Genomic DNA, 15054 nt, shown 5'->3' on the forward strand with positions numbered 1-15054 from the left:
CGGTGACATTGGTCCGGTCCCGAGGTTGATTCGGTCCGGTATTGATTTTAGTTTTTTTAAAACCGGTCAAAATCGATCCGGTTTCTTTTTCTAAAACCGAACCGGACCGATATATATTTTAATTTTTTATATTGTATATAATATTTTATATAATATATAACTATATATAAAATAGTTTTGTACTATATAATAAATTACTAATTAATATAATATTAAATTTTAAAATCTTATATCATTTTGCTTATTGTATTAATAGTTATACTACTATTATATAATGCATATTAATAGTTATATTTATACTATATCACTATATATTATAATATAATATAATATATTAAAACCGGTAAAACCGGACTAAATCGGACCGGAAACTGGTAAAATCGGAGTACCGGTTTAGGAGGGTAACCGGTGCGTAATCGGTTTTGAAAAATGTAAAATCGGTACATACCAGTTCGGTCCTAAATTTTGTTCAAAATCGGACCAAACTGGACCGGTTACACCCCTACCGTATATAGAGTTTTAATGTCGAAGCAATGGTGGTTGTCTCTTCTGAAAATGGCACGTCCGTTGGCTTTTTCTTTTCTGAAAATGGTAAGTTGGTAACTACCAAGGTAATGTAGGCTATCTCAGCCCTTTTTGATATAAAATACCTAATTTTTAAAGCAAGAGTTTCGCTTCTGTCAACTCACATAATCCATTCTTGTGTTATATATTCATAAATTTTGTAATTTCAGTTTAAAGTAATTCGAAAGGTCATGTCAATAAATATAGTACAATTCGAAATTCTAAAGGTCTGAAACACTTCTCCCACTACTCTTTCTCCTTTCGTTCTTGTATATATATCACAAGCAATAATCATTTATGGTTTTAGGATCTAGTAGGAGATGAGGAGCTTACCACTCAATTCATTTATTTCTTTTTCCAGTTTCTATGTATTTTCCAAATTCAGTAAATAAATTTATAATGTATTGCAAAACTCAATTTAAAGAAAGGGAACATTTCAGTTTTGAACTTTAAGATGGCTATAGCCTAATTATATATATATATATATATATATATATATATATGAGCTTAATTTGCTACTCATCATCTCCACACACCATTTTTTTTTTTACTTATTTTTTCTCTTACCAAATATGTGGTATGTGGTATATTCTATTGAGAATTTGTCCTGACAAGGCTTTAGGCATTTTTTTTCATACAATTTTTTTATATCTTTAAATATTTTTTTAAAAATTTTCAAAACAAAAAATACTTCTTTAATCATTAAGTTTAAAAGAAAAAGTATCGAGACCCACTGTTGAAATATATCATCGGGACACCAAGCATTTTCCATACCATGGTGGAGAAAGCAAGCGGTGTGCAGTAAACCGCTTTCCAAAACTCACTCACAAAACTTGGTAAATTCCAAATTGGGCTAAAATCTTACACCATTTCAGGCTATTTTATTGTTATTCACAAATAGTTTATTACTGTTTTCAAACTATTCACTATTATTTATAAACTATTTCAATATTATTTAAAGATAATCTAAGATACTTTTAACATCAAAACATATCCAATAGTTTTAGATAATGATGGCTGGTGCATGGTTAAGGCACATGGTTAAGGCATATGCCCACTATTGGGTATAAAATGCACTAAGGCCCAGTCCATTGGTTATCAATAGGGGTGAAAATAAAAATGGGTAAACCGGTGGGTCCGGTTCTAAATTGGTTCAATCCGATATTCGTTCTATTTTTTCCAAAACCAGATCTGATTTTGATTTTCTTTTTCCTAATATTGGATCAAACCAGACAGGTTCATATAATTATATATATATATTAATTTTTTATATTAAGTAAAATATTTTTTATATGAATTTTTATATTATAGAAAATAATCCTGTATTATATGCTAAATTACTAATTAAAATAACATTTAAATTTTAAAACCCTGTATAAATAACTATATATTATTACTATAGTCTATAGTATTAGTAGTTATATTAATACAATATCACTATATTATATATTATAGCATATCACTATAGTCTATAATACAATTATAATAAATATTATAATATACTACAATATATTAATACTATATTATAATATATATATATATATATATATATATGTATATGTAGCATAATATATACACTATATATATAATATACCGAAAAAACTAGACCGAATCGAATTGAAACTGATAAAACTGGAAGTACTGGTTTATGAGTGTAACCAACGCGGTTTCGGTTCTTCAAATCTCAAAATCAGTATATACCAGTTCTGTTTGAAAATATGTTCAAAACCAGACTGAACTGAACCAATTACACTCCTATTTATCAACAAGCCCATCATTAAGAGTGAAAGGAAGATACATAAAGATATCAGCAGACCACATAAAGGGGCATAAAGAAGTGTCTACTAGCTAGAGAGGGAGAGATATGGCCTAAAGGAACTTGGCTTGAAGAAGTGGCTACCAAATAGAAAAAAAAAAAAAAAAGGAATTTCCAGACTCTCAACTTCTAGACAACTAGAGGCACCGTCTTCATGTTCAACCTCTATCATCCTCCATTTTTATCACTATATTGAGAGCAAAGCTAGTAATGAAATACTATAAAATTACAAAATATAGTGGATTTACCTCCAATATCTCTCCCTCTCTATGCACTATCCCACGAGTGAGCACTAAGCACTACTGTGGGCCAATCGACCATACTGTAAGCAATCACATTTATTAAGTGATTGACAACATGGTATCCAAAGATGACTTAACTCTGATTAAGCAATCTCATTTATTAATGCCAAAATTTTCACAATATGCTAGAAAGTAAGAATGAGTCATCCCCAATCCATGATAGTGCCTTGATGGTGGCTTATGCATTGATACTGCATGCTTGGTTCATCCATGATGGTAAATAATAAATTAAATATAAATAAGAGAAACACACAAATTTACATGGTTAGGAATAAAGCTTATGTCCACAGGGTATTTGGAGGGCAAATCCACTATAATAGATGATTTGAACAGTTTCTCGAACAATGCTTCAGTACTATGGAGGTTGATGGCTCTTTCTGCTAGAGAAAATAATGCCTCTGGTGTCTTTTTGGTTGAGGTGGAAGAAGCCTTACTAGAAGTCCACAAAAGGTTGTCTAGAAGTCCTCTTCAAAACCCCTCAGAAGCCTTGAAGAAGTCGAATTGTCTTGGTTAGGTAAGCCCCCTTTATTGAGGTCTTAAGGGTGGTTGATGAGAGATATCAGCTTTATGTCACTTTTACCATTTCCCTTCATGTGCATGACTAGAGACTTCCTCCCTTAGCTCTTTCTTGTCTTATACTTCTTCTATTTTCCCTCTTTAGTCTGTCAATGGCTTTACGGTGGATTGGGTTTAGTATATTTTGTCAATATCGGTTTGCCCACAATTCTTATGGCTAACTTGTTCAAGTGAGAAAGCCTGGGGAATATTTCAATTAATCAAAATATAGATGGTTCATGGCAATTACTGGAAGATAAACGCTAGAAACTTGTCATTGATTTTCCCTTGTTGCGCAATTCAACATGGACCTCCAAAGAGGGGCCTCACTGAGATATGTAGATCTCGGCAAAGGTTATGGGGGATGTGTCTTTAGAAACTTGTCATTGGTGGCATGTATTTACTTCTGTTCTTGTTACTATTAGAGTTAGCAGATTATTTGCCCTCCTAAGGTGATTTGTTGTTTGAATGTATGTTTGTTGTAACCTACACTTAGATGGTCAAGGAGCCCGTCGACTACTTTCCAAAGGTAACCCATGTGAGGCGATTGTGGCATGAGTGTTTGTTTGCTAAAGAAGATGTTTGTCCCCCCTTGGACTAGGCTAGTCCCGATCACATGCACATTGTTAACCATCATTGCCTGTATGGGTGTAGGTGTTGTCCTGATTGCATGTACATTCCTAACATCCCACTTTGCTGGGGGCCCGGAAGCCTACTCAATTGCTCATCAGGCTAGGCATTGTTGACTACCATCGTTTGAAAGAGGTACGGGAGATGCTCAATCGCATTGCCATTGATGGCCAAGTGCGAGTGGAGCCAATACTCAGCTCTGGGTTCAATGGGAGAGATGCTCGACCTCTCTGGCAAGAATTAACACATTTATGCAAGTGGTGTTGTCCTTTGTTTCGCCAAGTGCGAGTAGAGCCACCACTCAACTTTGGTTCAACGGGAAAGGTGCTCAATCGCAATAGCAAGGACTAACACCCTTATACAAGTTATGTTATTCTTTGTTTCGCCAAGTGCAAACGGAGCTACCACTTGGCTTTGGTTCAGAGGGAGAGGTGCTTGACGGCTCTGGTGAGGACTAACATCTTTACACAAGTGCTGTTGTCCTTTGTTTCACCCAGTGTGAGTGGAGCCACCACTAGACTTGGATTCAGGGGGAAAGGTGCTCAACCAAGCTATTGAGGACTAACCCTTTACGCAAGTGGTGTTGTCCTTTGTTTTGTCATGTGTGATTGGAGCCACCACTCAGCTTCAAGTTTGGCAAAAGAAATGTTCGACCGCATTGGTGTTATTGGAAAAATACAAGTGGGGCTAGCACTTGGCTTTAGTTTAATGGGACAGGTGCTTGACCACTCTTGGGAGGACTAACACCCTTATGCAAATGGTGCTGCCTTTGTTTTGCCAAGTACAAGGAGGGCCAACACTCTTGCAAGTGGGGCTAGCACTCGCTTTAAATTAGGCGGGAGAGGTGTTCAACCGCATTGGCATTGTTGGCCAAATGCGAGTGGGGCTAACACTCAGTTTTAAGTTTGGTGGGAGGAGTGCTTGACCACATTGGCGTTGTTTGCCAAGTTCGAGTAGGGCTAGCACTTGGCTTTTGTTGAAGGAGATGCTCGATCACATTGTTCTACCAAAAGAGGTACTCGACCACTCTGCTCTAGCATAAAACATACTCAACCTCACTCTTCTAGCCAAGGATGACTCAATTTCATTGCTAACAGAAGAGTGAAGGTCCAATGCAACACTACCGCGGGAGACATACTCGACCGCATTGCTACAAGGGAAGCGATGCTCCACCGCACCACTATGGCTGAAGATGCACCTAACCACATTGCTGCGGGGAAAGTGATGCTCCACTACACCTCTATGGAGGGAGATGTACTTAACCATGTTGAGAGGTTTTTACCAAAATATAGGTTAGATAGATAATAAAAATTATTAGCTAGAGAGTTGCAAACCTGAGCCATTTCGCTAGAGTAAAGTGAAGGCTTGAGGCGGTTAGGTGAGGCTCATGGGTTGCCCGGGTTATGTGCTTGTGATTCCGAACTATCTGTTATGATGAAGATAAGGGTTAAGATGCTCGAGTGGTGCCCCTAGGGGGGCCACATAGCCAATGTTCAAAACCAAGTGGACTATTTCCAAGCTTCTTGTTCCCAGTCCATAACTCTAGATGGTTTCCCATGAAGAATAGGATCCTCACTAGGTTGCCACTTAGTTTCATCTTTCATTTCAGATGGGTTAGCCAACATATTTTCCCATTCATGACTTAGTTGTTCCTCGACTGGACAAGACCAAGCCAGGTAAAAGGACCTTGATTCACTATCACTTGTAATCTCTTTCAAAGCATTGTGTGAACGTTGTCTCTGCGAAAGGACTCACCATGTAGGGGTAGGAACATAACTATGTCATGGGAGGTTTGATTCCCAATGAATAAGCACCTCAGCCTTGCCATAAGAACCATCATCTCTAAAAAGCTTCAACTTTAAACTTGTTATCTGAGCCTAACTTGATCCTTTTGAATCGTCAACACTCTCATCTCCATAATTCTCCAACACATGAAAATCTTCCTAGGAGCCTAGCTTAGTTTGTCTTGACTATGTACAATCTGTTGAGGTCCTTTCATCTGTGGATATTTGTGGTACACCACTACTTACTACATCATCTTTTTCAATTTCCTTCAAAACAACCACTTCCTCATAATTCGATGCATGAAGTGCCAATGGCTCTAATGGTTCATCTTATGCAAGATTAGGAATATGAACAATGTTGTCTAACGTGGGGATTTTGAACTATATTGCAATGGACAAGATGCACTGGGCGAGCAGGAAGGTGTCGTAGTGTCACCTGCCGTGAAACTAGAGAGATGGTGCCAAAAAGAGGGGCCAGTGAGGAAACATGTTCTGCTTGTTATCTGTCACGGGAGATGGCACATATATTGCCCACCATGCGAGGGTTGAGAAAAACCCCTCATTGCCCTTTGCCTAGTCTTGCCCGCGTCGTTGCCTTATTTTCTATACTGCAAACTTATTGCCTACTCCATTTGTTTGCCATCAAATTTGTTTCTCCTTGCATCACTAGACTGGTCCAAGGACCTCGAAACTTGTGCTCTACAAATTGCTTCTCAACCTCATTAGCCTCCATCTTCAGTTAACCATTGAGCTCCTAATTTCCCCTAAACTACATAACTCTATGATCTTTCTCCAATGGCATTGTTGAACTTGTAGGAAAACTCTCTCTTCTCATTGAAACTTTTTCACCAGGATAGTCGAAGTTGTTGTTTTCATATGCAAGACCAATTTCATCATTCCTACCTTGAGTCTTCTTAATCGGACTATCACCAAAAGAAACTGGTTTATGAATCTTCGTACTCTAAACTCTAGAATCTTTGACTTTGGTTTGTCTCCTATCCAATGACCACAATTCTTTCTTACCAATCTCCTCATGTCCTCTTGTATAAGATCTCCTCATGTCCTCATGTCCTTTGGGTTGAGCCAAGGGGGTTTCCTTGAGTTTTAACCCACTACCACAATCAAACTGTCCTAAAAAAGCACGAGAATGACTCTGGGAACCCCTAGAATTTGACTAAGTCACAACCTGAAGTTCAAAATCCTCCACAAGAAAATACTATCACATGTCTAGACCCGTGTTACCGTGTAGTCAATTCTTGCAAGTATTGCTACGACTACATTGGAGCAGTTGCAAGGGACCTGTACTAGTTATTAGTAGTCCCAAATATGAAGCTAGGCAAGTTGCACTTTAAGGGAACCTATGTAGAGAAACAGGAAGGACGATGTGTCGACTATGTCTAGGAGCTTTTCATGTTGCAACTCTGAGTGCAAGACCCTCAGCAAAGGCATGAAAAGCAACTACAAGCTTTAAACCACAAGAGCTCACAACATGGACAAATGCAACTCCTATTGCAAGTAGTAACAGCAGAGGCACTAACCCCATTTTCAAAGACAAGAGAAGCTACAATGGTCGCCAGGCACCAAGGATAAAGGCAATGCCAGAAATTGCACCCATTAGAATAGCATGCTGAAGATGGAAAGCAAGAGCAAATGCAACAAGAGTGATCCCACTAAAGGTGAATTCGGTTCAGTCCAGTCGATCCATAGGAGTTTTTTGGGACTGGACCAGACCCCTTCGATCCATGATTTTCCCACCCTAGACCGTACCAAATAGCCCTTCAGAGTGGACCGGACCGTTCCCTTTCAGTCTGCTCAGTCCAGCCTAATACCAAATGGGCCAATGGCCCAATCATAATATATTGTACTTCTCAACCCAATAGTGAAAATTCTAGTAAGTTTTCAACCCATTAACATTTTATCCAATTTTAAGCCAAAAAATAGCAAAAAAAAAAAAAATGAAAGGAAAATAAAAATAATCATAAAAAGAAAATTGCCTATATACAATAAATTTGAATAAAAGGTTTTACTAAAAAAAATAAAAATTTTCTATATCCATTCAAATAACTAAAACAAGGTTATCAATCATAGTAATAAAATTTTAAAAAATTTAAAAAAATCCCTAATTAGTAATCATCCAAATTTCAAACTCTGAATAAAAAAAGAAAAAAAATAAAATAAAATAAAATAAAGGCAACTAGCCATAAGTTATAACACAAATTTCAAGTCTCCAACTCCAAGTCCACAACTCCAAGAGTCCAAATAAAAGAAAAAGTTAAAAAACCCAAAAAAGTAAAGTAAATGATGCAAAAATTATTACAATTTACAATCCATATAGCTGGGCATCTAGCCATAACCCACCTACTAATAAAAGTAGTATTATAAATCATAAATGACTGAGTTACAAGTGATTTTGAACCAACACTAGCATAGAACACAACATGATCTCCTCCCCATCTCTCCCTGAATAGGTTAGACCATAGATAATAGATTATTGTCTGCAGTTAGGACCTACTACTTCCAACAAACTTTACAAAAGCAAATTCCCATGTTCAATAATTCAAGCCGTGAATCAATAAGAAAAAGAAAAAGGTAGCAAACAAGGGACAACCCTTTAACATCTTAACATTTTTCATATATAATATTTTATCCATATGGTATGGCATATAATTTGGTGTCTATCTCTTTCTTCAGTACTAAACTATGTATCTAATTTGATTAAATTGAAAAATATTTCAATTACCTAATTAGGGACAAATACTATATACTAGTGCCTAAAATTTAAATAAAAGTAATTATTCCTAGAGAGTGAAGACCATATATGTATCAAATGGAAACGTTGGTGGACATGAAACTTAAATTCATATGAGGAATTAATACTACTGGTCCTTTCAGTATAATTAATTACTATGACATATAATATTTACAATGGTCTTCTGGCCAACACAGAAATTTATGAAATTAAAGGTTAAAAAGTATTTCATGCTTTCGTCAACTCGATAATGCATGGCTTCCGTGCTGCATATCACATTAAACATGGTTAATGCATGGCTTCCATGCAGTAGATCACATTTCATGGTTTCTGCAAGTTAGGGTCCTTAGATAAGGCCATGGAGGTTTTCAATATCATGCTACATCATGGTTTCTTGCCTAATACTGTCACTTACAATGTTATAATTGATGGGTATTGCAAGGAAGCGCACTTCGAGGAAGCCTTGAAACTTATGGTTGAAATGCAAGACCTAGGGATCTTTCTTAACACATACACCTATAATGCAGTTATTAACAATTTAACAGGTTGTACAAGGAAAGAAAATAAAAAAAAGCTTGGGAACATTTTCCTCAAATGCTTAAGACTCTAAGAGAATGGCACTCCCTGGAGTTGATAATTATAGTACGCTGATGGATGGTTTAACCAAATAGTCAAGTATTCAGCAAATTAATTCAAGCCTTTGTAGCATATTCTTCTCACCTCATTAATCTGCATTGGTTGTAGATATTGTATTTTACGCCTCCATAGAATTTTCAACCTCTCAAACAAGTTCTATACATAAAAAATAAAACAAAACAAATTATAGAAATTTACATAACATTGAGATCATAAAAGCTATAAAAGAATGTAAATAAGAAAAATACTCATATTCAACTGCTTCTCAAAATCTTCCAACTTATCCATTAAAGTCCTAAGGTTGATTGGAGTCGAAGAAGAACGAAGTCAATTATGTGAACAAATGAGACTCTCAACCATCATCGGAGATAAACTACTTCGGAAAGGATCATGGACATGACCCGCTATGCTAAATGCAGATTTAGAGGTCACTGTAGATACTGGTATTGCAAGTACATCATGTGTAACTTTTGAAAGTATGTGATATCTAATTGAAGTAACCTTCCACCAAATTAGAATGTCAAAACTCGCATCTAATTTTTCACAACTTTTAGTTAGGTGTCTATCAACCTTTGACTTGCTTTCCAAAGAGTTTTCCGATTGTAACCGTTGCTTAAATAAGGTCATTCTATGTGCCTTCCTATCCTGAAATCTACTAATACTATTTGTATGATTTACATCTTCATGTAGAGAACTTGTGCACTGTTGTTATTGATCATAATTGTTCCCTTCTTCATTTTCAATGTATACCTCATATATGCCAGTTAAAACATTTTTCAATTTCCAACTCAAATCAACTGCTTTTGGTATATCATGGACATACATTGATTCCAATGCAAAGTCATGATATTGCATCTTGTACTGAGGATCAAGAATAATCCCGACATACAATAATATATTTATATTATCCATGTTATCCCAATATTTATCAAAACATTTCTCCATATTTGTGGCCATCAATCCCACCACGAGGCTTCATTCTTCTCACTCCATGTCAATCGCATCTTGAATTATAACAACTTCAGAAAAAAAAAAAAAAAAAAAAAAAATTGCAAGTTACATTTTGACTTCCCAAGAAACTTAGGACCCGTTTGGTTGCAAAACTCAACTGAGATCAACTCAGTTCAATCTTATTTTAAACTGAATCTAACATCTAAACACTTAATTCTCAAATTACTAAATCCATCTCAACTCGAAAGATTGTGGGTCTCATGTATAAAGCATATTTGTGGCCATTAATTCCATCACAGGGCTTTCTTCTTCATACTCCATGTCAATCGCATCTTGAATTATAACTAACACTGAAAAAAAAGTTGCAAGTTTCATATTAACCCTCCAAGAAACTAAAAAAATGCATCATGAAATAGTTAAAAAACATCACAAACAACCTTACATTCTCCCAATCAATATTATTAGGAGACCTTAACTTCTTTGATGTTCTCCTATTCACCATATCATCATCGTCGTCTTCAATACTACTAAGAAACTCCAAATCTTGTTGGCGTGAAAATATTTGCAAGTGAACAAAATCGTAACAAGTAGTAAAGTTTTAAGGAAAAAAGTGTCGAACCCATAAGGACTAATTATGCTATTTTGTATTAAAATTTATCATATTTTTTACTATTTGAAAAGAAAACCAAAATTTTAAAGACTATACCACCTAAATTAAACTAAAGTGCTTGACAAAAATAAATTAAAAGATAAGAGACTAAAACTTAAGGTTGTAAAGATAATAAAAATAAATTTAGAGCTTTTGATTTCACCTAACTAATCTCACACAATTTATTATTCATTGTTATAAAATTTTAATTTTTCAAGTTGATGAAAAATAAATCCCTTAATTATTCAATGTTTTCTCTCAACCATGTTCTTATTGGAATGAATAAAAAGAAAACTAAAGATAATATAATAAAAATTTTTTACTTGAAATAAGTTGATGAAGCATTCAAGATTGTTGAAGATCTCTTTTCATTGAGACTCGGCAGCAACCTTCATTCTCTTCTCTCCCTCTTCTTTCCTTTTTTTTTTAAAATAATTTACGACTCAGATTTAGGCCGCACTCCTACTTCAAATACTTCATCCAGTGAAGCATAGTCACTAATACGTACATTCGTTAGGTGTTTGAATCTTCTAGGCATATAAGTGTCAAATAAGTCCAAAAAAACATTTTTACAAAACTCAACCACAAGGTCTTGAATATTGCAAAACGAATCCGTTGGACTTGGTCATGCCATATGGTTATCAAGTTATCTATATCAAGCTTGGAAATAGTATCTTCTTTGCAAAGTTTGGTGATCAGTCAATTTGACCGTGTGCACATTGTTCAGTTCTATAAAGGCCTTGATGGCTACTGCATCTCTCTATCTATCTGTTCGTCTGTCTCTCTTGTAAACTTGGTTCATGTGCTTTCCAAACTTGGCTTTTCAGGTTTCAGTCTTCTATTTTAATAAACCTTCTCATTCCTTCAAACACAAACAAATAAAAAAAAATCAAAATCAAATCAAATAAAAAAAAAAAAGGAAAATCAATAATTTTAATAATTAAAAGAGTAATAAAAATCATGTAAAAATTACACTTATCACTTCTTCTTCTAACCGTTAAAAAGCTTTTTAAAGTTTTTCAACCCTCTCCAACATAAGATAGGTAGAGTTCCATCTAGTCAGTATATCAAACATGACTTTTGCATGTAATATCTTCTAACTATATACATTTCTTAAATGTACTTTACTTGTGAGGGGCAAACTTAACATATTTCATAACACCTCTCATATTTACAATAGACTCATTAAATTCTTTTAACCTCTCACTAACGATTAAGTTTAAGATGTGGGCACAACATCGAACATACCAGAATTCATGTTCCAAAATAGTGTCTCTCCTATACTTTTTTTTCAAATAAAAAATTACTCTGTTATTAGAACTTGCATTATCAAGAGTGATTTCTACTTTCGGTTGCCCCAGTCATGCAAGTACATTTCTATGGTCCTACCAAATGCATCACCTTTGTGATTTTCAATTAAAAAAAAGGAAAGAGAAAGAGAAAGAATCCTCTGGTATAAATGTAGTGAGACACATATAGTTGAGATTTTACATGGATGTCCATGTATCCGTGGTGAGGGAAATTCGTTGCCCTTGAATAGCACTTCTCAACTTATTTTTTTTCCTCATATACACACTAAAGCAATTCTTTGTAACCGAAACATGAGATGAAATTTCTACTCACTTAGGGCAAACAAGTATAAATTTCTTGAAACCATCTCCTTTAACGAACCTAAAGGACAACTCATCAAGAATAATCATCACTACTAAGATTTGTCTGCAAGTCTCAACACTAAATGTTATGGGCACAAATCTCCCACTACCACTTCCTCCATTCGCTTTCCAACCTAGAGTAGTTTGAGACTTATCTATCTTATTAAATGGATATTTCTTACATTGTTTTTCAATATTATACTTTATAGACTTTGTATCGTTAGTTTTCGTATCACATGCATATGAAGCATCACAGTAGTTACATGAAGTCCTAGGTTTGGTTGAATCAATTTTTGGTATTCTTATAAAGTGATCCCAAACCTTTGATCTAGCTCTAGCACTAAGTGGTCCACTAACACTTGGTTTAGTACTTACATTGAGTGGGAGTGGAGGAATGCCTTATTCCTATGTTGACTCGTTCACATCATCTGTAGTAAAGTCTTATGTAATCGTTTCTTTTGTAATGTCCATCTAGAAAAATAATTAATCAAAAATTAGATTAAATATAAAGTTAAAAATCAATATTCAAGAAGAAAATGAGAAAGTTCAGCCTAAGATGTGTTGAATAAGAAACTTTTAAGATCTTTTGTCGTCTGTTCACAATCATAAAAAGTTAGTGGCATGTCCTCATGAAACGAGCACTTACACCATGTGTAACTTTCTACTTTCTTGTTACCATTACTTTCAATTTAATTGCAAGAAAAATATATTAATACTTTAAACAAGTGGCCTTAAATTGCAATCATGCTCATAAGCATTAGCCATGCTATTGCCAACAAACTCTACCTAATCAATTTTCCAAACCAAGTTACCTAATGATTATGTGCCCCAAGTACCTTTAGGCATTTTGTAAAAAATTAGGCCTTTTTTTGGACTAGTCATGCGTAACATGATTCCTCTTTGATGAACAAATTTTTTCGTTCATTTGGTTCAATAAATAAATAAATTATAGTCGGAAGTGCTATAGAAAGTATTTAATATTTTAGCACATGCCACTTGCATGCATTAGTAATTTATAGGATTTGAGAAGCTTTTGATAATGGTTGCACAATGTTCTAAAGCTTTTAATAATTCATATATGCATGCCCCATCTTAGCACCTTGTTCTCTTATTAATTTGCTAGTACTTATGGTGCTGAGGGAATTAACTGGAATAAATTAACCAGTATAGATGACAACATTTAATTTGAACATAGATCAACTTGGAATAAAATTAACATTTATATGCAATATTAGAAAATTAATCCTTCCTAGAAATTAAATTAAATTTATATAATATAAAGAGAATTTAAGAGAAGCATCTTATAATCTGTAGAGCATATATTGCTTTAGAATCACTAACAAAACATGACCATCATCACATAATACAAGTATAATTCAAAATATCGTCCAAACGAGCCATTTGATATCATTCAAGAATCAACACATTGATTATCTATAATATACAAATTTATCATTGATTAAATATAATCATTATACTGTAAATATGCAAACGTATTCAAAGAGAAAATTCACTACAATATTGGGAGAAAAGAAAAAGGAAGAATCAAGACCGTACCTTAGGTCGTTAGGCGGTAAGTGATATGACGGTTTTGGAAATGGGAGGGGATGCATCTGTCCATGGAAGAGCTGGGGGTCCGGTTTGCTAGGGGTTTGAACTTTTGAGAGAATTAGAGAACTGAGAGAGAGTGTGAGAGAATGGGAGGGAAGCCCTCTCACGGGGGGGGGGGGGGTGCATCGAAACAAGATTCATGAGTTGAAACGGCGCCGCTTGGATTGAAAATAACTTTATATGACGCCGTTGTTTCACGCAACCCAGTTTGAATTTTGCTTCCCACTTGATTTAACCTAAACGATGTCATTTAGGTCCAATTTTACATTAAACGGCTCTGTTTCTTGAATGAGTAAGATCCTTTTTTTTTTTTTTTTAAATTCTTTTATCTTTTTGGCATATGAATTAATAAAAAAATTATTTAATGTGGATTATTTAATTAACTCATTAAAAAATAATTATAATTATATTTATGATGTTAATTGTTACTTTGTTACTAATTTAGAGTATATCAATGTATTATGATAGTTAATGCATAATGAGCTATATTAAAACCTTTTACATTTTTTATATGAAGCATAAATAGTTGTCATTGACCATAGGTCCATATATGCTTTATATTTACTTCCAACTTACATATTTTACAAAAACGTTATTTAATAACTTTAATTACATCATATATGTAGATGTTAGTAATTAGTTAATGGTAAATTGGTGATAGATTAGTTAATTGATATCATACATTAGTTAATTACAGTAATATTTATAATTGCTTTATACTCACTTACAACATATGTATTTTAGAAAAAAATTATCTAATAATTTTAATTAGATCGTAGATGTAGATGATAGTAATTAGTTAAATAATGGTGAATTGATGATAGGTTAATTGATATCATACATTAGTTAATTGATAGAATATTAATTTGCAATTACATAGTTAAAATTTTATATTGTTAATGATGATAGGTTAGATGAAAATTATATAATTAATTATAAAATTATTATATAAAGTATACTTAAAAATTAAAAATATGAAATTTTCAATTCGGTAAGTTTGGTTTGGGAAAACCTCACCCGAGGACTGGACTGAAAATCGAGGAATTGAAATTCTATGGACAGAGACCGACTGGTCTCAGCTTCAGTTCGGATCAGACTGGACCAAACAGTCTAGTCAGTTTCTCCTGTGCAGACCAACCACCTTATAGCCCTAGA

Source organism: Carya illinoinensis, chromosome 10 (assembly GCF_018687715.1).
Source record: "Carya illinoinensis cultivar Pawnee chromosome 10, C.illinoinensisPawnee_v1, whole genome shotgun sequence".
In the NCBI taxonomy this organism is placed as follows: Eukaryota; Viridiplantae; Streptophyta; class Magnoliopsida; order Fagales; family Juglandaceae; genus Carya; species Carya illinoinensis.